Source organism: Cebus imitator, unplaced genomic scaffold (assembly GCF_001604975.1).
Source record: "Cebus imitator isolate Cc_AM_T3 unplaced genomic scaffold, Cebus_imitator-1.0 Scaffold41, whole genome shotgun sequence".
In the NCBI taxonomy this organism is placed as follows: Eukaryota; Metazoa; Chordata; class Mammalia; order Primates; family Cebidae; genus Cebus; species Cebus imitator.
The window spans coordinates 8,504,279-8,526,629 of record NW_016107356.1 but is presented as its reverse complement, the minus strand read 5'-3'; the positions used below and the strand labels follow the sequence as shown (position 1 = coordinate 8,526,629).

Sequence of the window (22,351 nt, the reverse complement as noted above, 5' to 3'; positions counted from 1 at the left end):
AAAATCTTACAGTGGCAACCATCACCATTAGACTCTTGGAGCCAAAGATTTCCAGGTGGAGTTAGATGCATGAATAGGTTGAAATCCCAGCCCTGTCTTTTTAAGGGGTGATAGCAGAGTTTAGAAATTGTCTGAAGTCTCAAGTGATGTCTCTGTGGCTCTTACAGAAGATGCTGTGAATATGTTGTTATTGGTTGTCCAAACAAAAAAAATTAAAACATAAAGAATACAAACAAACAAAAAGAATACAGGCAAAAACCTCTTGGCATATATAAGCCAGAAATGTGCCTGAATTGTTTAATTCTACATTTAACAGGTTCTGTGATTCCATGCTTATTAAGATTTCTTATTTTTGCAACTACTGGTCAAAGAAAATGGAGCCCCTTGTCCCTGCCCTTTATCCATCTTAAGAGCAAGAAGGCGTGGCCCATGCTATTGATGAGGTCCATGTGATATTGGAGTCTAGGGTTCTGCCAGGAAGGGAGTCATCACATGGGGTGGGGTCATTTCACTGTCTCCTCTGGGCCCCTTCATCGCACTCTGGGGGCGTTTTTCTCCTGTGGAGCAAGCAGGGACCCTGAGACAGTGGGCTGGAGCTGTCCTGAGTCCTGTCCTTTAGGGGACATTTTCTGTCTTACCCATCCCACCCTGAAGGAAAATGGGAACCCAGCGATGGAAATCTATGTAGAATTGGACATTTCTTCCAGCCACTGGCCTACAGGCAAATACTTCTGCTTTTGAGGTTGTCAAGACTTCCTTGATGCCCAGCCGTTCTCAAACCAGGGTGTTTTCACTTATTACCTTTGCCAACCCCGGAGGAGCCAGAGCTGGGGTGGGGTGGGTCAGGGGCTGTGGGTAGATTTGGGCTTCCCTGTTTCTCCAGATCCTTCTGCTTCTTGGTGTTCCTCTGTCTGATACGCTGGTTCTTGTAGCCTCCTTGGCCCTGTCGCCGACCTCAGGCCCCACAGCTCACTTCTTTGGTCTCCTCTTATTTTCCGGCTCTTTCAGAGACCTGGTGGGCTACTGCTAACTCTTGGCCTGAATGGCTTGACACTGTCCTACTTGCGTGTGGCTTTGCACAGGCTTTTCTGGCGGGGCCATCCACCAGGCATGTGAGAAACTGGGCTTCTTTGTTTTCTGAATGAGCTGGACTCAGTAAGGTATGATGTAGGCGCAGCTTTACTTCCTTCAAACTCATGTCTGATAGCTCCTTCCTGCCCCTGTTCCAAGGCTTCTCGGGCACCAGACTTTCCCCATCACTTCCAGGTACAATGAACAGTCTCATTTCGAAGTATTGAGAGGTCCAGAGAAGTAGAGTTTTTAAAAGCCCATTTTTCACCCTGTTTCAAGACTCTGCAACCAGAGCCAGTGTCGCCGTTGGAAACGTCTCTGGACCATGGCTGGCTCCCAGCCTCGGAGGCTTGCATGCCCGCTGCTCTCCTTACCACTCACCTCTGCCTCTGGTTCTCCAGGGTTGGAGCAGGAAGACAGGGCAGCAAGGGCTAGTAACAGAGTTACTTGATTGTGCATGATGATTAGGTGTCAGATTCCCCTCTGTGAAGCTAAGGTCTAAAAGCTGCCCCTTCTTTGTGGAATGCATGGGAGGGTGCCAAAGGGCTCTTGCAGGGACATTGCTCCACAGTTCTCCATGGAAGGGTGACATCCTTGTGTGTGTCTACTTATGGCATCCTTCCCCTAGCTTCACCCATCCTCTTTCTCTCATGGCTGACTCACCCCTGCAAGCCCAGCCACGTGCCATGTGTTCCTGGGTACAAGGACATGCCCAGGCCCTCTCACCTCACCATGGAAAGAAGCTGAGTGTGCTCCCCCAGTGGCCTCTCCTTACCTGTCTTTAAACTTCTCTACCTGGAAGGCAGTCACTAGCCCTTGTGCCCTGGTAGCTCAGAACCCTAGGGGACACCTTGGAGGCAGCTGAAGTGGTTTCTTTGAAGCTTCCCTCACTGGCCTTGACGTTGGTGCATCTGCACATGTATGTGATATTTCCCTGCCTACTTCCCCTTTCCTTTCTTTCCCTGGGGTAGAGAGAGGTGTTGCAAAACCTTTGAACTCTCTCTGAAGGAATGCCAGGTGTCTGGTCTCTTCTATCAGTGTCGGTACATAAGAGCTAATCGTGCAGATATCTTCCAACTCCTCCTTTGATTGATTAAAATTGCAGGAGGATTTATACCATGCAGAAACCAGCAAACCCTACACATCCACCCTGCTCCTGTCTGCGATCCCGGGAGCTGGATACTCAGCATTGACCAGTTTCTGACATGTGCCCACTTGAGGTTGGGAAGGCAGAGGGGCAGGGACTTGCTGCTGTTGTATAGGTCACTTCTTAGAGAGCTGTGCATGGTTGTGTGGGCTTCTTTATTAGAGAGCGTGCACCCCTGCCATGCTCTGTGCTCTGTTCTGACCATCAGCCGACAGCAGGAAACCTCCCACTTTGCTCTCAGTTACTTATGTGGCCTTTGCAGTGTATCAGTGCTGTGCCTGGTGTTTCTTTCATGATATTATTCCCTGTTTTCTGGATTAGGAAACTAAGACTCTGAGAAGGTGGACTTGTTCAGGGCCACGTGGATGATCACTGCTAGCCTCCATGGCTATATCCTGCTGCCTGCGCCTCCATGCCTGTGACCCTTTCTGCAGGGATCACTGAGCCAGTCACATAATCTGGCTGCTGACTCTGGGAATGGGGCACGGGGCTCAGGAATTCCTCAGCGATTCTGATGCAGGTGGCTCATGCATCATATGGTTGGAAATCACCTCTGCATCCTGGCAGGGACTGGAGTCTTGGGGTTCTGGGAGAAAATGGGTGGTTTTTAGAGGGAGGCTCTCCTCCTTCCTGTGCTAGAGCAAGGTCAGGCTTACAGTCCTTGCTATGTGTAGAGGTCATGGCTGGCCCAAGATCAGGGCTCTCCTTTACTCCATCTGGGGAGCCCAGTGCCTCTGGTCTGCTGAGACCCAACTCCACACAACCTGAGCACCTAATGCTGTCAATTTCTGCTGGATTGCTTTGTGCTTATTAACGATCTCTCAGTTCTTTCCCACACAATCGACTTTAAGTCCACAGATTGTAAATGTTAATTATATCACATAATTTCTGAATTGTGTGATTTTATAATTCTGGGTTCTATTGGCAGTTCTGGTAATTTACTCTGTGCACATTCAACTTGCCCAGTTGGCGTGTGCTCTGTGACATGCTGTCTGGGTTCCCTTCGGGAGGGAAGGACTTATTCCTTCAGAGGCTGGAAGTATGGCTGGAAGATGCCTCAGTTGTCAGCCCTCTTTGGGACATGCCTGCTGATGATAACAGCCCTGCTCAAGCTCATGCCTCCTTGACATCCTGCAACCAATGACTCATCAATGCAGGAGTGTCAGTCAGGGTGCTCCAGAAAGATCCAATAGGATGGATGTAGACAGATCTCTCTCCCTCTCTCTCTGTCTCTCTCCATATATATGTGTGTGTACAGATATATATAGATATCTCTATTTCCAATTCCTTAAAATAAATCTTATTACACCCATCTCTATGTCCACACATAAATGTACACACACATGTGTTTATATGTATATAGATGTAGAGATAGATAAAATGAGGTATCTATGTATGGGTGTATATGTGTGTAAATACAGACAGATAAACCAATTTCTTAAAAATACATCTCATTATATTGATCTATATTTATAACTATGTGCATATGTGTATATACATATACATGTATACTGATTCAGATGGATGATAGATATAGTGAGATGTATTTTAAGGAATTGGTTTATGCAATTGTAGACTGGCAAGTCTGAAATTGGGAAGGCAGGCCAGTAATGATTTTTCTTTCCGAGGAAAGTTCTCCAGATTGAGCCTGGTGCAGCAAGAAGAAAGAAGAAGATATTACCATTAAAAAGAGCAGCCAAGTTCTCCTTGATAAGAGGAAGCCCTGGGAAGTTGGTGTCTGCTCAGATTCCCTACACAAGGGTCTCGGTGCTTTTTGGGGAGGCTGCCTTTTGTTTTCAGAAAATGCAGATAGATGTGACTGAGTTGAAGGTGGGTGGTGTGATATCTGAGTCTTCCTGGGGTTGGTCCGCCCCATGCCTTAAACACCAGTGTGGGGAACCTGTCTCGGGAGGTAAACCTCTTCCAGCTCAGCCTGAAACCCACCATGTTCTTCAGTCTTCTCAAGAGGGGCATCTTGGCTGGCTGAGATTTTTCAGAGGTTAATTCAGAGATTGGTTGCCAAAACTTAGCATTTCAGAGATGTCCAGGAAATGAAGGAATTGTCCAGAGAAACTGGGAGGCATTACAACAAATATTAGCTTGCATGTATCCATGTAGGTGAATTTTTGTCATCAGGACAGAGGATTAGTTCTGTCAAGTAATGAAGTGTCACACTGTTGGGCTTACAAAGGTAAGTCTTTCCCTCTCTTCCTCGGCTTTGACTCAGTGAATATCGCCGGATCACGAGAGAGAGGGCCCTGTGGTGGAGACGACCACAGAAAGTGCCTCCTCTTTGCTTTCTCTGCTGTAGAACCAGCATGTGACTTTCTCTGTACTTAGCAGACAGTGTGGTCCTGGGGAATACATAGAGGCTGGGTTTGAATTCCGAGTTTGAATTTTTGTTCGTTTGCTTACCCTATCTGTGATCTTTGCACGCCTGACTAAGCAGAGCTCCTGAGCTTTTGTTCAACTTGACCAGCCTCACAGGCCGGGGGTCCAAGGATGTATCTGCTCATTCTTGGGGCTGAAACAGAACTCCCTATCTTCATGGAAACCCACCTTTCCCACCTTTCCATCCTGCTCTCCCCTCTTCCCTGCTCCTTCTGTGCTTAATTGGCCACCAGGTTGTGACACGTCTTCTCATCTCCACCCTGTCTCCTGCATTCCTAGGCTTCCCGCCTTCATTAGAAATGAGAGTGGAATAATCACCTTTCAAGCTCTCTCAATGAATGGACCTAGTGATTAACACCATGGAAGGCTCTGCCTGCACCTTGCATTGCTGAACAAAGCTGTTACCACCACGCAGAAGAAGCACAGTAGCCTTGCTGGGTTCACTGGGTTTGTGATGAGCTTATTTTTTACAAAGTATTAAGATCTGTCTATTACAAAAAGAGATTCCCCCCATCCCCCACCAATTTTTATATAGAGAGGATCTGGTCCGGGGATTGCAAAACCTGTTTGGATTCCAGAAAACTAGGCCAGCAAAGAAAATTCTAGTACTTAATCGTGCCTTTCTCAGTAAGAGAAAAAAGTGCTGAATAAACCTTATAATGCAACTCATGAATGCTGTAAACTGAAAACTCAATGACATTTCAAGCAAGGAAAGAACCCCCTCATGGTGTGTTGGCTCACCAGGCAGGTGTATGGGAGACCAGAGACAGCAAGGTTCTGCCCTCCAGGAAGCCTCTGGCCTCCAGGTGCGGACCCTCTCCCCATGTCACTAAGAAGCTCTTTCCATCTCTCTCCATTCTTTCAAGATCAGTCTCCATCTTAAATCCCCCACACTGCCTCTGGAAAGTCTTGTTGTTCTTTAGGAGCAGAACACTTCAGAGCCAGCCCCCCACCCTGCTCTGCACCTGCTCTGAGGTGGCCCCAGCAGGAGTACCAGTCCTGGACCCTGACTAAGCAGAGCTCCCGAGCTTTCGTTCAACTTGACCAGCCTCACGGGCCCGGGGTCCAAGGATGTATCTGTTCATTCTTGGGGCTGAAACAGAACTCCCTATCTTCATGGAGACCCGCCTTTCCCACCTTTCCATCCTGCTCTCCTCTCTTCCCTGCTCCTTCTGTGCTTAATCGGCCACCAGGTTGTGACACGTCTTCTCATCTCCACCCTGTCTCCTGCATTCCTAGGCTTCCCGCCTTCATTACCTTCGGCTGGACCATGGCAGCCATCCTGGAACTGGCCTCTCTGCCTCTGGCCTTTCCTCCCTGCCACATGAATCTTCCCTTGACCACATGAATCTTCCCAACAGCCTCATTGGGAAACTTTGCTCGACGGGCACTCCAAAAACTTCAGCTATTTTCACAGCAAGGTTCAGATTTCCTGGCCTGAGAGTCTAGACTCTCCCCATGGACTGGCCCCTTGAGATTCACACAAACGATCACAGTCCAACCAATGCACCCGCTGTCCGCCTCTTGCCTTGGGCTCTCCTGCTTCTTCATTTTTCTGGAATTTATGCCTGAGAGATCTGTCTGGTTTCTCTCCACCCTCTCTGTTCCATGCCATCGTGAAAAACTCTTCAGCTCTTTTTTTTGCTTTGGAAATCCCTTTTCAACCAACTCAGGAGATGGCCAGGATGACAGAATCATTTTTACAGTTTTGACAAGGGGCTTCTATTGAATGGTCTCATTGACTTCTCACACAAAGTAGCCATGTCGGCTCCCTGTACAGAGTCTTCTGCAAGCTGCACTTCATTTCTGCTTTGCTTAAATTAATCTTTCTGTCTGGATTGCCCTCCTCGCTGATGTTCATATAAGTTCTTATTTTTCATGATCTGGGCTCTGCTATTCAAGGCTGAAATGCCTCTTTTCCTCTCCTTTAAATAATCCTAGTTCTTCTGATTGGAGCAGCTATTGTGGCCATTTCCTCTCTATCGCAAAACCTGGGTCTGTTGCTTTCCTCTTCTGCAAGGCATGTAGGGTCTTTGGGAGTGAGAGACACACCTTGGAATTTTTCTGTCCCATGTGGCCCCATCCACAGCTCTGTGCATGGGGTGAGTGCTCAGTTCATACTTGTTAAAGGATGCATTGATGGTGGAATGCATGGAAAATTCTATATAGATGCAGTGTGTACCTGGGAGGCTTTACAGGTTAATGGGGAGGCATATTGTCAACCTCAGGTCCTGAGTGTTGGGGAAGCACGTTCGTGGCAGGGCTCATGATTTCTATTTAAATATCAAGGATGATTTTTAAATTTTTATTTCCCAATTGTGTCCAGTACAAATGAGGTGATCTTTGTGCAATCCTCATAAACCAGCCAAAGCTCAGTGGAAATGGAAAAGCTGGTTTCAGTGCTCCTGGTGGCTCAGTACTCATTCTGAAACCCTAAAGTGTTTTGGCAAACCCAATGGGCATAGAACTATTTTCACGATGAGCTTAAGGTTCTTTGAAATTCCCCACCCTTAAAGAGTACAAGGAAACATTTTCCTGTTGGTATTCTCTAAGAATTTGACAAGTTTTTTTTTTTTTTTCTTTTTCACAACAGTGTGATATACAGAATTAAGAATCTGAAATTTTTTTCTTCTTTTTTCTTTCTGCTTTTAATGCTGCTTGATTTTTCTTAGGAAAGGTTCTCACCTCTCTCTAGCTGCCTCTCTGTACTGTATCTGTCTCCTCCAAGTATCATAGTGATGCTGAAAGAATAAATTTTATCTTAAAAATGATAACCTGTAATAAAGTCTCTTACATGTGGTCTCTTTATTAATGTCACTTGTCATTTTTCTTCTATTATAGGTTATTTTGCACTCAGAAATTTTGCTTTATCTAAAATACTGAGATGTTAATATGATATTAACTGGCAATTGGGTATTTTATATACAACTTCAGAAACAATTACGTATTTTTTTTCTGTGCAGTATCATTCATTTGAAAATATAAAACAGATCTCATGGCAAAGATGGTTATCTATGCATTTGCTTCTTTAAGATTTGAACTTGTAATTATATCAAGACATTCATTTTGAAGATCAAATTTGCTTCTAAAACAGACTTCAAAATTATGTTCTCAAAGATATGTTGTGTTTGGTGAACTTTCTTAGAAATACATAATGCTTCTTTAATCTGTGGCTTGCTTTTCAGTTGTCTGCTCTTATAAATGACTAAATACTTGTTTTTCCAGTTGAGCTTAAGGAAAAAAAGATTCTTGGTAAATGTGTTTTCTTGAACAGAAGGCTCAGTGTAAAGCAGGAGAGAAGTCATATTTGTAATTGCCTTTACTTTCTTGATGTAATCCGTCTTTCAAATACAGTCTGTTTTCCTTCAAATCTCTCATTTTTATGGGGGACCCCGGCAGACCCTGGTTCCCACACTGAGGGGTATGGTGCTGTTTTGCTGCTGTGTGTTTTATTCTGGTGGAATCTGGCAGCCACATCTTCAACTCTGAGATCAGCTTGAAAGCCTTCACATGCAAAACGACAAGGCTGAGAAAGAACTGGAAGTTTACTTGGTCCAAGAACATCTTGGGCTTTACAGACTGGTGCCCACAGGGACATTAATAATGGTGTTTGTTTCACTATCTCTTGACAAAAAAAAAAAAAAAAAGAAGACGTGTTGGGGAGAAAGATTGATTGAGTGTCATGAATGGCAAAAAGGTTAACCCTCCAAAAGAAAATGAAATGAAACCAAACCGTAATAACCAGATGAAATAAGACTGACAAGAAGTGTATGGTCACGGCCAATGCATGGCTCAGACATCATTCACGGAGACTCTTGAGATTTTCTTCCAGCAAAACTGCACCTTGATGGTTTAAATGTTCAACATTTCTCTATGAGTTAGAGTGAAAGGGGGCTATTTAGGGAATTCTGTAAGATTCTAAGGATTGCCTCACTGAGTTCTAAAGTATAGCAGAGTTAGCAGTACAGTAATTTACACAAGAAAGACACACACACACACACACACAGACACACACACACACACACACAGTGTGAAGGGAGATGACAATAAACAACCCACATTTGGGGCTATTAATTAGGCTTAGGAAGCAAAATTGTTCAAATGGAGTAATTGAAGAGCACCCAAGCCTGCCACTTTTCCAGATTTGGAACTTTGCCTTCCTGGCTTCTCCTCTCATCACGGGGACTCAGTGCGTAGGAGAGCAGCTGGTTATGCTGGCTTCACAGCTTTGCTCTGAACACGCTCTCCTTATCAACAGGCCCCTTGGTTTCTCTTTGGCTTCTGGAGCACATGTGTGCTGGAGCCGGCTCCTCCCAACTCGCTAGAGCTGACAGTGATGCATCAGAGCACATCTTTTCCCAACTCAGTGTTCAGAGACTCCTCTGGGTTCCTTGCAATTGCCCATGATGGGCATATTGACTCCATAGTAATTACCAAGTGCTTCAAATGAGGAGTTTCCCTGTGAGAGCTGGTTGTTGAAGGTCTAGCAGCACACCCCTTCTGGACAGTGGGGTCCCACCTTCGTGCCAGAACTGGCCCCACCATTGTGCTGTGCACCATGGCCTTTCCTCTACCTCCTCCCCAGACAGTAATGTCCTTAGGTCCCCTGGCTGTAGAGCCTCTGTCTCCACGACTCCACTGGCTCCCTTTACCCTGTCTATAAACATACCTGCTTTTCTCATCCTTCAAACAGACTGAACAAATAAGATAAACCTTCTTTTCATTGGTTTGTCTGCCTTGAGGGCAGGACTGATGCCCCGTGCACTGATGCCTCCCTAACTACCAGTAATTTCTAAAACATAGTAAATGCCCAGCAAATGTTGGGGTGGGTAAAGCATTAGTGCTTTTCATTTTCATTGTTTTTTGTTTTTGTTTTTTTATTTTGGAGGAGTCTCACTCTGTCCCCCAGGCTGGAGTGCAGTGGTACGTATCAGCCCACAGCAGCCTCTGCCTCCTGGGTTCAAGTGAATCGCCAGCCTCAGCCTCCCAAGTAGCTGGGATTACAGGTGCCTGCCACCATGCCTAGCTAATTTTTGTATTTTTAGTAGCGATGGAGTTTCACCATGTTGGCCAGGCTGGCCTTGAATGCCTGACCTCAAGTGATCTGCCCACCTAAGCCTTACAAAGTGCTGGTATTACAGGCATGAGCCACCGTACCCGGTGGCATTAGTGCTTCTCCTTGAACTGCTACTCCCTCCCTATCTTTGTTGATCAACTCCTTCCATGAGTAGCCTACATTGCCCTTTGCATATCCTCCCTGTCTTTCACTACTAAGCCATTTGGAAACCAGCTTACTGCTATCAGGCTCCTACAACATTTTTAGAGGACAGCAGGAGGTTTTAAGTTGCAGATGGTTGGTTGAATGACTTTCTCCTGCACATTCATCTCTCTGCAGACAGGACATTGAACTTTTCATCTTACTGAATATCCCTCCTTGGCTTCCATGACTTAGATCTTTCCTAGCTTCCCCCTGATGCTCTGACTGCTCCTCCTTGTGTTCTTGGCTGTTTTCCTTTTCCTTCTCAGTCTGAAAATATGTCAGGCACTGCCTTCGATCCTCTTTGGCCTCTCTAACTTCCACTTAGACTCTTTTGCCCCCTTTACCTTGGACCTTCTAATAAAGAAAAAAGAAAAGAATTGCAGAATTTCTGTTTTTAAAAAGCTCTCCAGCTGATTGTGATGCTCAACCAGGCTACACTCTAGCATCAGGGGATCAGGCAAGGCAGTGTCGGAGTTGGCATTTGTGGTTGTTTCTTTATAATTCTTTCTCTCTTACTAGACTCCGAACTCATGGTCGAAGTCCATCCTTAGTGTTTAGCTCAGTGCTTCACACGTGGAGGGAACTCATTTGGGATGGAGAGATGGATAGATGGATGGATGGATAGATGAATACATGGATGGATGGATGGATACATGGATGGATAGATGGATGGATGGATGAATGAATGATAGATGGATGGATGAATACATGGCTGGCTGGACGAATACACGGATGGGTGGATGGATGGATGCATGAATGTTGGATGGATGGATAAATACATGGATGGATGGATGAATGAATACATGGATGGATGGATGGGCGAACAATTGTGTGAATGAGTGGATTTGAAGGGCAGGTTGAATTTAGATCATGGAAGGAGATAAATATCAGTGAAATCTTCCCTTAATTAGAGACAAATCAACATTTCTGAGCTCATACTCTGTGCCTTGTGTGGACATAAAGGTGAAAGACTCTGTCCCTACTGCATGCCTCTTTGGAGAATGCTTCTCCTTCCCTTCCCTCATCTATTTCCTCCACCTTTCCTGCTCTCCTCCCCATTGCCACTTACTGAAATGCCAAGTACCCATCAACTGCTCTGTTGCTGCATTTTTGGTACCTCTCTTGTAACCCTCACCACATTCTGCCTCCACTCACTAATTCAATTAAAAATACAACCCCCCACATCATACTCTTTGTTTATTGAGGGTAGGTGCCATGTCATCTCCAGTATCTGGACAGTCAGCATGTGGATAGACTGAGACAGGCTGCTTATCATGGCAATAGTTATTTAGTTCCTAATTCTTAGGTGTAGTGTTATAAGTAGGGAGATCTATGAGCTGAGCTAATTTCCAGCAGATCGTTTTATTTTAAAATTAGAACTGAAGAGCATATTCCGCACGTCTGCGTGGTTATGGATACAGACGGTAAAAGAGCTGAAACGGGCTTTTTTGAACATGGAGACTAGAGTGTATGGGATACTTTTGCTGCCGAAAATAACAATAACAACAAAAATGGCCCCAATTCAAAATGGTTTAGTTAACGGGGAAAATGCATTTGATGTGCCTAGATGCCCTGTTATGAGATGCTGTCAGAGCTGGTCAGTACTCTTCCCTACCATAAGTAGACACACAGAGACTTCCCTCCTTTCCTCCAGATATCCAAAGCATGTCGGTTTTACCCTCAGGTGACCTCTTCTCATGGTCCTGGGATGGCTCTCCTAGTTCCAAGTGCCACACAGACATGACTGCTTTTCTGTGGCCTTTCTTCATCAGCCAGCACTGTTCCTGGAAGTACTCTAGCTCACTCCCTCAGTGTTGGATTGGCCAGAATCATATTATGTGCCCTTCCCTAAACCAATCAGTGGTGAGAAGAAATGGTGCCCAGTGATAGGATTTATACTGGTGTTGGGGCTGGTCATCCTCTGTGGGTCATGCGGGGGCAGGCAGAATGCCCAAGTAAAATTACGTTTCCTTCTATAAGGGAAGAAGGGCAGCCAGTGTGTCTGCTGCCGTTGCCACCTGTGTGGCTATAAATAGAAAAGGCAGGCTCTCTGTGGCTATGTTAACCATGACTGTGGGGATGGATGGTTGCCACTGCTCTGTCCCTGGCATTGCTGGTGGGAGTGGAACCGTCTCCCCAGGCTGCTGTTACTCACCTGAGGTGCAGGGTACTTCCTGGACTGAGGGCAGCTTTTCCGGACCTACTTTTCTTTCTTCACAGTAGCCAATTCTACCTATGGAATATTTACTGCTGCTTACATGTGGTGGCCAGGGAGATCTGTGCATAGAGAGTGGCTCTCTTGTCTAGTGTTTTGGGGAATGAGGAGGGCATTTGTTCCTGAATTTAAGAATGCCTTTGCTGGGCATGGTGGCTCACCTCTCTAATCCAAGCACTTGGGGAGGCCGAGGGAGGAGGATTCCTAGAAGCCAGGAGTTTGAGATCAGCCTGGACAACACAGTGAGAGCTCATATCTCCCCCCAAATGTTAGCCAGGCTTAGTGATGCATAGCTCTTATTCCCATAGTCTGAGCTACTCCGGTGGCTTAGGCGGGAGGATCACTTGAGCCAAGGAGGTCCAGGCCGCAGTGAGCTGTACCGGCAACATTACACATCAGCCTGGATGACAGAGAGGACCTTGTATCAAAGAAAAAAGAAAGTAAAAGAGAGAGAGAGAGAAAGAAAAGAAAGAGAAAGGAAAAGGAAAGAAAAAGAAATGAAAGAGAAAAAGAAAAAAAGAAAGGAAAGAAAGAGAGAAAGAAAAGGAAGGAAAAGGAAAGAAAGAAAAAGAGAAAGAGAGAAAGAAAAGAAAGAAAAAGGAAGGAAAGAATGAAAGGAAGGAAGGAAAGAAAAGTAAAGAAAAGAATAAAGAAAAAAACAACAATGCTTTGCATCTACACCTGGACCATCAGCAACCCCATCTCACTGGACTTGCACCACCTCTCTGGAGTCAGGCCTCTTACCCATAGTTTTCAGATGAGCAAACTGAAGCTGAGAGAGGTTTTGTTGGCTGCTAGTGGGTCAGCACAAACATGGGTCTCCAAGCTCAAGGTTCTTTCTGCCTCACCACGGCTGCTTTGAACATTGTGCTTACCCTTCAGGTACCCAGACGTGTTTAGCTTTGGCCATTTCCAGTCCAGATTTCCTGATGATCCGGTGCCTTCTTCTGCCTCCCCACACAGAACACGAGCCTGCCTGAGTCCCAGGGATGGTGTGGTTTGTCCCCCTGGCCAGGGGCAGGGCTGGGAGTCTCTCTGCAGGTCATATGACTCCTTGACCTTGACTTTCTGCCATTGCTGGGGCAGGGGCGATTGAGCTGGGCTGAGCAGCTTGCGCTCTTACCAAAGTTCTCAAACGGCTGTATTTTTTGAGTTCTTGAGTCTGGTTTGCATAATTTTCTGACCTCTTTGCTTTGATGAGGCCAGCTGTTACCTCACGCGGCTGGTAGTGTGCCTTTCTTTGGCAAAGCTTCCCTTCCTGGACTTTGTGACATCTTTTTGGATCCTTTGTGGCTTCTCAGCTGTGTTATGGATAATTTAGGTTGTCAGGTAAATGCCCTCAGGATAAATGAAATATTAGTAACGCCATAACACTGATTAAAAAATACCCATCGCACATATTTAAGAGAATCCTCTCTGGGCTTTAAATCAGGCCCAACAATGTCTCAACCATAAGTCAAATTATCCTTTCAGCCTAGTAGAGGTTTTGGCACAAAAATCTACTATAGAATAGCATAGTATAGGAAATCTTAATTCACACTTTTAAAACTCTTATTCCCTTTGCAGAAGTTGAAAACCAAATGCTCCTTTAACCACTTATCCATGCAAAACAGTTAACCAAGCAATAGTCAGTATTGGCTTTTGGATTTTTGGGAACACTTTTTAAACTCAGGATTTGTGCAGCTTTGCAAAGCATGATCTACTTCACCGTCACCCCCCACCCCGTCCCCTGAACATCAGGCCACTCAGTGGGCAAGGCCAGCTCCTTGGGCCCATGGATGGCTGGATGGAAAAAGAATACATTACAGTGAAATAAATGCTTTAAAAGCATGTTTAGGATTATAAAATGATTATTCCTTAGTTTTCTTTCCTGATTATAAAGATGAATGTTCTTGGTTTAGAAAATTTAGAAAATATACAAAACTCTAATGAAGGAAATAGTTCAACATTTCAGATGCATCTGTAAGTGAGAGGATGCAGTATGTGTCTCTCTGTGCCTGTCTTATTTCGCTTAGCATAAGGTTTTCCAGGTTCATTCATATTGTCATAAATGACAGGATTTCTCCTCTAAACACTGAATAGCATTCCATTGTGCATGCGCACCACTTTTCTCTATGGACATTTATGCTGATGGACACTTAGGTTGATGCCATGCCTTGGCTGTTCTGAATTGTGCTGCAGTGAACGTGGAAGTACCTCTTTGACATACTGATTTCATTTCCTGTGGATCTATACCCAGAGTGGGATTGCCAGCAATCATATACTATTTTGATTTGTAATACATACAAAATTGATTTGTAAAACATATAGTATTTTGATTTGTAAGTGATCTTTGTGTTCTTGAGGACCCTTCATACTGTTTTCCATAACGGCTGTGCTGATCTACATTCCCTCACAGAGGGCAAGAGCTCCCTCTTTCCACACCCCCACCAACACTTGTGATCTTTTTGATAATGGCGATTTTAACAGGTGTGAGATGACATCACGATTCCTATTTGCATTTCCTTGATGATTAGTGATGTCGCGCGTAGGGGAACTGGGGAGATGTTGTTGGTGAAAGGACATAAAATTTCAGTTAGACAGGAGTAATTTCAAGAGATCTATGCCTTGAACTTGAATAGACCCGTGATCTATTGACCGTAGTTAATACAGTGCATTATATTCTTGAAAATCATTTAGAGTAGATTTCAAGCATTCTTGCCGAAAGAAAATAAGTGTGAGGTAATGCAGATGGTAATTAGCTTACTTTAGCCATTCCAAAATGTATATATATTTCAAAACATAATATTGTACACAGTAAATATATATAACTTTTATTTGTTGGTTTAAAAAATAAATAACTTTAAGAGGATTTAAAAAGAAACAAATAAGAAATCCTATTTCACACTGGAAACCAGACCCAAAGACCATGACTGTTACCGTCGTGATAACCTCTCTCAGGTCTTCCTCTTTCCATTCCTGCCTTCCCTCATTTCTTTCATCCATTTATTATTTTTTTTTCTTTGTGCAGTATTGGGATGATATTATGTATGTGGTTTTTTACCCTGATTTTTTTTTCCCAAGAATGTTATGTTGTATTTTCTGTATCCCAACAAATGCTTTTCTGTGAGATCTGGGCAATTTGGATTAAATGTCTCTGTGTATAGGTTTGGAAGGCTTCAGGAGAAGTTGGCTGTGGGCTTCCTAAGTAGAGTGGAGTGTCAGCTGGCCTGTGGAACCGTTTAGAAATAAATCTTCCCATTACAAATATTGATTTTGATGTAGTATTTAAGACATTTTCTAATTTAAAAATATTTTCAATGGAAACAGAGGCCATTTACAATTTGTCATGTTATAAAGGTTCTACTAAATATATTTTGGGATTGAATATTTTACTTGGAAACTTGTTTAAGAAATTCCCATATCTAAAAAAAAAAAAAGAAAAAAAAAGAAAAGGAGACTGGATTTTGGAGCTGTGCTAACAGGCATACTTTAAAAAAGATTTTTTTTCTTTCTATCTTTTTAGCTTGTTAGTGTTCTAAGATTTTAAAAAATACGGATCCCCCTAGCATTTACAAATTAAAAGGGTTGTTTCTTTTCTGGGACTAATTATAGTTCTCAGGATGTTTTCTAAATTCTAAATCCCTCTACCCTGTTTTAAGCAGCAAAAAGTGCTAACAGAATGATCTGGGGAAGCCATTATTACCAAAGCTGGGGGCTGTAAGGAAAAGAAAACATTTTCAAAATATTTTCTGTGCAAAAGCGTGTGTGTGCTTCAGCATGCCAGTTAGGCTTGGCCTTGATTTCACTCTCAATTTTTGCTTCATAATGCTGTGCTTCCCTCAGAAGAGAGGAATGTTGCCCCCTCTTTTTTTAAAGAGAAGGATTTAAGTTCTTTCCCCTTTTAGGATATTTTAAAATAATGTTTAAGAAATAGGTTTTGTCCCTACATGTACAGTTGATCCTTGGTATTAATATTTGAAAACAAAATAAGATTTAATATTCTTAAACTTATATTCAGGTTATTCCAGGATCTCTGGAGACCCGAGAAAAGCCGTGTTAACCAAAAGCAAGACCAATGACTCACAGAGAAAAAAGATGGCGGAACCAAGGGCAATTAAAGGTAAAACGAACAGAACCCAAATAATCCTACCCTGGCTAATCAAGACTCTTTTTAAAAATGTGAATATGTAAATATTTTGTGTCTTTACTATTTGATGTTTGTGGTTCCAAACCTCCACAGACCATATCTGGATCCTTTGCTGTACTTGGATGACTTATGACTTATGTTGGTTCTACGTGGCACCCTTGACTTCCCCCCAGAGGAGATGTCCTATTACCCAGCACTGCCTGTTCCTGCCCCTGCAGTGTGGGGATTCTAGAATTGCTGCCTTCTCACTGCTGTGGCCTTCCCAGCCCCTTTTTTCTCTATCACCATCTACTCTCTTCTCCCTTTTCCAGAGGAACCAGAGGCTCGGTGTCCAAAGACTGGTGCTTTTATGATATTTCCAATTTTAAAAAAAACCATTACTACTACATTTGGTTTATAGTCATCTTATGGTTATTTCACCTGCATGCAATTGAAACCTCATTTTAAGGGGCACACCGAGGCAGTGAGTCTTTGTAGTCACAAAACATGCCAAAAAATAAAAATAAAATCCCACTGGAGAAGGAGAAGGTCAGCATCCTTTCTGTAAGGCACGCCCCCGAGGCCGGCCAGGCTGTTAGGACTCCCTTGGAGGAGGAGCACTGAGGGAACAAGGTTATGGGGGTGCTCACATGACACTCATATCGGCCACAGAATGTAAGAGCCCCTCCCCTGCCAGAATGAAGCCAGGATCGATTCGTAGAAGAAATAACAGTCCATGGAGACTGAGATGTGCCTTGACCAGCGTCAGGGTCCAGTGAGAGATGATGCAGTTAAAATGGATATGGCTCCCGAGGCCATGACCCCACCGTGAGGCCTGTAATCTGCAACAGTTAAGTGATTTTAGTAAGTCCCTCAGTAGAGGTGACTTCCCCTCCCTGTTATAACAAAGTGCCGTGAACTGGGTAGCTTCAAACAACAGAAATGAATCGTCTCACCTTCAGGAGGCTGGAGGTCCAAGATCAAGGTGTCAGCCCAGGTGGTTCCCTCTGCGGGCTTTGGGGAAAATCCGTTCCAGGCTGCTTTTGTCTTTTCCCTGTGTCTTCACTCCATCGTCCTTCTATTCAGGTCTGTCTTTAAATCATTTTTGTAAGTGCATCAGCCATGTTGGATTAGGTCACTAATGACCTCACTTTAATTTGATTGTCCCTGTAAAGACCCTACCTTTCTATAGTCACATCCAGAGGGACTGGGGTTTAGTATTCCAACACATGAATTGGGGGAGAGAATTGATACAATTCAATCCATAGCTATAAGTGTTTTATTTATTTGGAAAGATGAGCCATTTCCTACGGAAGAAGTCCAGTTTCTTATTTTTAGATAAATGTAGAAGTCCATTCAGTTTCTCATGCTGTCTTCCATCTCCTGTTGGCACTCCCTGCTTAGCTTTGGAGTGCCGGAGCCAGGGCTGGACTGGGTTAAGGCAAGTGGGGCACAGGACTTTGGGCGGTGCCCCCTTCAGGTGCTGCATGAGCCTGAGAGGGAGAGCCTCCTTAAATCATGGGCCCTACGTTCCTCCCTGCCTCCTCCTTCCTTCTCCATAAGGGAGGCCTCTGCACTAGTCAGGGGCCTGGCATGCTTGGCAGGAATCAGGCCTGTGCAGTTCCTATGGTAGGATTTGCTGGTAAAAGACTGATTTGCCTAATACCTACTCATCCAGGACAAGTGCACCCAGCAACCAATGCATTCAGGGAATAGCTTCATTTCTATGAATCCTAAATTACTTAGAGCCATTTTGTCTAAAATATTTTCACTTCATGACTAGTTAGCTTAAAACTAAAAATTAAATTTCTAAATTAAGGATGTTTTTAGTCAGTTGACAAAGGGCTCTTATGAGAGTCACCAATTTATTTATTGAGAATTATTTTTCTTAAAAAGTTGCAACATTTTAATTAGCCAGGCATGGTGGTATATGCCCGTAATCCCAGACACTCAGGAGGCTGAGGTAGGAGAATTGCCAAAACCCTGGAGGTGGAGGTTGCAGTGAGCCGAGATTGCACCACTGCAATTTCTGTCTCAATCTCTGTCACCCAGCCTGGGTGACAGAGCGAGACTCCCTCTCAAAAAAAAAAAAAAAAGTTGCAACATTTTATACAGAATTGAAATCATCCATTTGAAATATTTTTGCTTTCTTAGTAATAATGATTACCACTTGTTTAGTGTTGATTATGTGTCTAGCATTGAGAGAGGCTTCTTTCTTAGGCATAATTCAATTTAATCCTCACAAAAGCCTGTTGGTGTAGACAGAGATGATCAAGCAATGGTTCAACTTGCATACTGACCAGTTAGAATAGATACAAGCCAATTCTTGCACGGACCCCTTTGTGAATTGCTGAACATCATCTGGAGGTCTTTAAAAATTTTCTATTTTTGCTCCCAGCACCAAATACGTGGTGCCTTTGCCAGTACCAACCAATCCTTCAACACTGATACCAACTGCGTGTCCAACAGTTCAGTTTAGTCCTGACACTGACAATCTGAAGTTTGTGTCAAATTCCACAGCTTTAAGGGCTGAGTTCCCCAACTCTGCCCTCACTTCAGATGCCAGTTGCAAGTATTGGGTCCCCAGGTTACCCTACACCCTGTCTGACATGGCTACAACATTGGCGGTTCCCACAACCCCCCCCCCCCCCCTTTTAGGTTCAATAACTTGCTAGAACTCGGGAAAACGCTATGCTCTTATGATTCAGTTTATTGTTAAGGATATGAATGAACAGCCAGATGAAGAGGAGCACAGGGCAAGGTCTGGAAGGATCCCAAGTACGGGAGCCTCTGTCTCTTTAGCATTGGGGTGCACCAAACTCCTCATACCAATATGCTCACCAGCCCAGAAGCTGTCCTAACCCTGCCAGGGTATTTTATGGAGGTTTTGTTACATAGGCAGGCTTAATTAACTCAATTTCTAGCCCCCCTTCTCTGCTGAGAGGTTGCGAGGTAGGGCTGAAAGTTCTAAGCATCTAATCAAGACTCGCTCTTCCTTGCAATCAGCTGCCACCCTGAAGCTGTCAGGGGACTCCCCAACCCGTTGCCTTCTTAGAAGAAAAGATGCTCCCATCACTTGAGAAATTCCAAGAGGTTTAGGAGCTCCATGCCAGAAACAAGAGGCAAGGGCAAATGGATTTCTTATTATACTACAATAATATTATCCCCAGTTTGCAAATGTGTAACTAAGTTTCTTGGAGGATAAAGTGATCATTTCTAGGTTTCCAAGGGGTAAGCGGCAGATCTGGTTTCCACCCCTCACCTGGCTCTGCACCTGTGCTCATACTGAGCACTATCCCTTGCCCAGGGCTCCGCCCTCTTCAGCTGCACTCACCACCATTCCAGACCACACCCCAGGTGCCGGGGCACCCAAAGCTCCTTTCCAAACTGGACTGAGCATCTTTTGGGTTGCACCAACCTCTTTCCTGGAGTTCATCTTCTTGGGAAGATCTTGTACATGTTTCCCTGGGTCTGAAGGAGGAACAGGGAGCACTGCTGAATGGCGTGTGGCCATGTGGATCGGGATGCCCACATGACTGTATGTGTCTCCTGGCCTACAGGACAGAACTCGGGTTGAGAAGGGAGGAAGGGTAGGGTTGGGGGGTGGGGCGGGGATCTGAAATTTCCATCTGTTTTCTTGCACCAGCCCCTCAAATAGTTAAGTCTTTTTGTAACCATTTTGCAATACTGCCTCCATAATTACAAATGCTTATTTTCCTTTCTGTCTGTGTATCAGCCTATCTTTTATGCGGTTAGAGCTTAGGTAATCCAAACCAAGTTTATTTCTATTTAGTAAGATGTTGGCATTTTGAAAACAAAAACAAAGAAGTGACACAGGCAGAATTCTATTAATGTCAAGGACTTTTTATTGTTGTTGTTTAAGATACCCAATAATAAAATATAGCTGGGTCATGAAACACAAAATCATATAGAAGTATATACTTTAGCAAATGAGTTTTTTGCAAGAAACAAGTATTAAATACATGATTTTCCATCAACATAGAGTGAAATTTTGCAAGGGTTCAAAGGCAGGTGAAATAGAAAATAAAAAGTTTCCTACAGTGACATGAAACTATCACCAACTACTAAACATTTTTAGTGTGGTGCTAGTTTGTTTTGTTAACCAACTGCTAAATATTTGAAAAATGACCAGGAGGAACACAAAAGTAGGAAGCACTCTTTAAAAAAATCCTTAAAATGCTTCTGAAATGGTAAAAAAGAACCCAAATGGCTGCAAAAAGAGTCAGAGATCCGTGTGGATTGAGGAGGCAGGGTAGGGAGGTGGAGCTGTTATTCTCCTGGTCTTTAGGTCTGTTGGGTTTTCACTGACCTGGTGTGGAGGATGGCAGTGCCATCGCGCAGCATGCTGAGTGAATCCTGCTGGTGCGTGATCAGTTGGTGGTGGTGGGCCGAGGAACTCATGTGCCCTTGATCCCTCATGTGGGGGAGCTGGGAGAGGCTTGTTCTTGTTCCTGCTTCCTGCCTTTCACCTTCTTTCCTCCGATCCTCATGCCTCTTGTTCATCAAGGCCCCTTGGTGGCACCCTCTCGTCTCTGCATGAATCAGGTCTCTCTTTCCTCTAGGTATATCCACACACCTCGTTGGGCACCTCCACAAACTGCCTGTTCTCAGGACTGACCACTTCATATCTGTATGAAACACACCTGTTTCCCATCTCAGTCCCCGGAGGATCGGGACTGTGTTGCATCCGAAATCTCTATATTTTCCCTTCCCTGTCATTTTATCCTCGATGCAACCTGAATACTCAAAACTTCCTTATGAGAAACAAGACACTCAAACAATTGCTCACTAAGTTTATGTCTTGGTTGGTTACAGACCGAGTGGCCACTGTAACTTCTACAATGTTGCTGCGGTCTTGGATATCTAAGGGTGTTGATTCAATTTCATTATCTTTAAAATTCTGGGAAGGCTGGCAGGGCATGATGTGAATTAAGAATTCAATTGCTCCTCGGAAAGGCTCTGAGAATCCCATGGGGCTTTCTGATGGAGGTTTCTTGGTTATCTTTCAGTTTCCCTATGCATTTTGAGGGTAGGATTAGGATTTGAGATCATGTCTCTTAGGTGAATGGAAATAATATGTCTCTGTGTTGGGATGAAGTTGGCTTCTTCTGAAATGTCCTGAGTCTCCTTTTATCTCTGGCTGGAAGAGTTTTAATGAATATCTCAGTAATCTGATTATGCGGAGCAAAGTGTATGTCATTAATCTATTGTCACAAAAATGCTGTGTAACAAATTCCCCAAATTTCAGTGTCTTCAAGCAGTAAGCACTTATTTAGCCGTCAGCCTGTGTGTTGGCCATTCAGGTTGGCCCTGGCTAGTGGCTGGTCTGGTTGCCTCCCTCTCATGTCTGGGGTTTTGGTTGTCTGTGGGATGATCAGAGATAGTCTTGGTGCGGTGATTGGGATGGATGACCCTACGTCAGGTGCCTCTCATCCTCCCGCATGCATCAGGCTATGTTCCCAGGCTGGTGGAAAGTTACCGAAAAGCAAATGGGAACATGTCCTGCCTCCTGAGGCTTCAGCTAGGACCTGACATGCTTGTCTTTCTGCGGTATCCTGTTGGCTGAAGCAGATCATACTGGCAGCCCAAAAATAAGGGTTAGGAAGTAATTCTACCTCTTTACTGGGAGGAACCACAAAGTTATGTGGCAAAAAGCATGGATACAGGAGGGGTTGAGTGTTGGGACCATCTTTGCTGTCATCCATAGTGAAAGTGAAACAAGCTATATACCCTCTCTTTTCCGTGTCTCTAGAACACTAACGGGGTGTTTCAATGACCTGTATGTGCAATAAACTAACCTAGTAGTTCAGCACAACAACCCATTTATTATTGGTCACAGTCCTGTGGGCTGACTGGACTCAGCTGGAAGCTGCCTCCCTGGTGTTGGCAGGGGCCATGGTCATCTGAGAGATGGTTCTCTGGACTGTCCAGGACAGCTTCCTCCCAGGCCTGGCATTGGTGCTGGCTGCCCGCTGGGCACTCGATCCTCTGCCATGTGCTGTGCTGCTGAGGGTATGGGGACTTGGTTTCAGGAAGCAGGAAGGGGAAGCTCCCAATTCCAGGCCTGGGCCTGGGGCTCCTGAAACATTCCCATTGCTGTGTTCTCCAGGTCAGAGGCAGCACAGGTCAGCCTGGGTT

At 44.5% G+C, this 22,351-nt stretch overlaps 1 protein-coding gene across 3 annotated transcripts in view; it reads left to right on the top strand.

Moving 5' to 3' along the window:
- The window catches only part of ERG (ETS transcription factor ERG), a 280,293-nt gene that overhangs the window by 62,278 nt on the left and 195,664 nt on the right, over window positions 1-22,351 (top strand). For all 3 annotated transcript variants that reach the window (XM_037737672.1, XM_017526258.2, XM_017526254.2), the window contains exon 2: window positions 16,085-16,186. The gene's annotated coding sequence lies outside the window, so the exon portion shown is untranslated. The remainder of the gene's footprint in view (window positions 1-16,084; window positions 16,187-22,351) is intronic.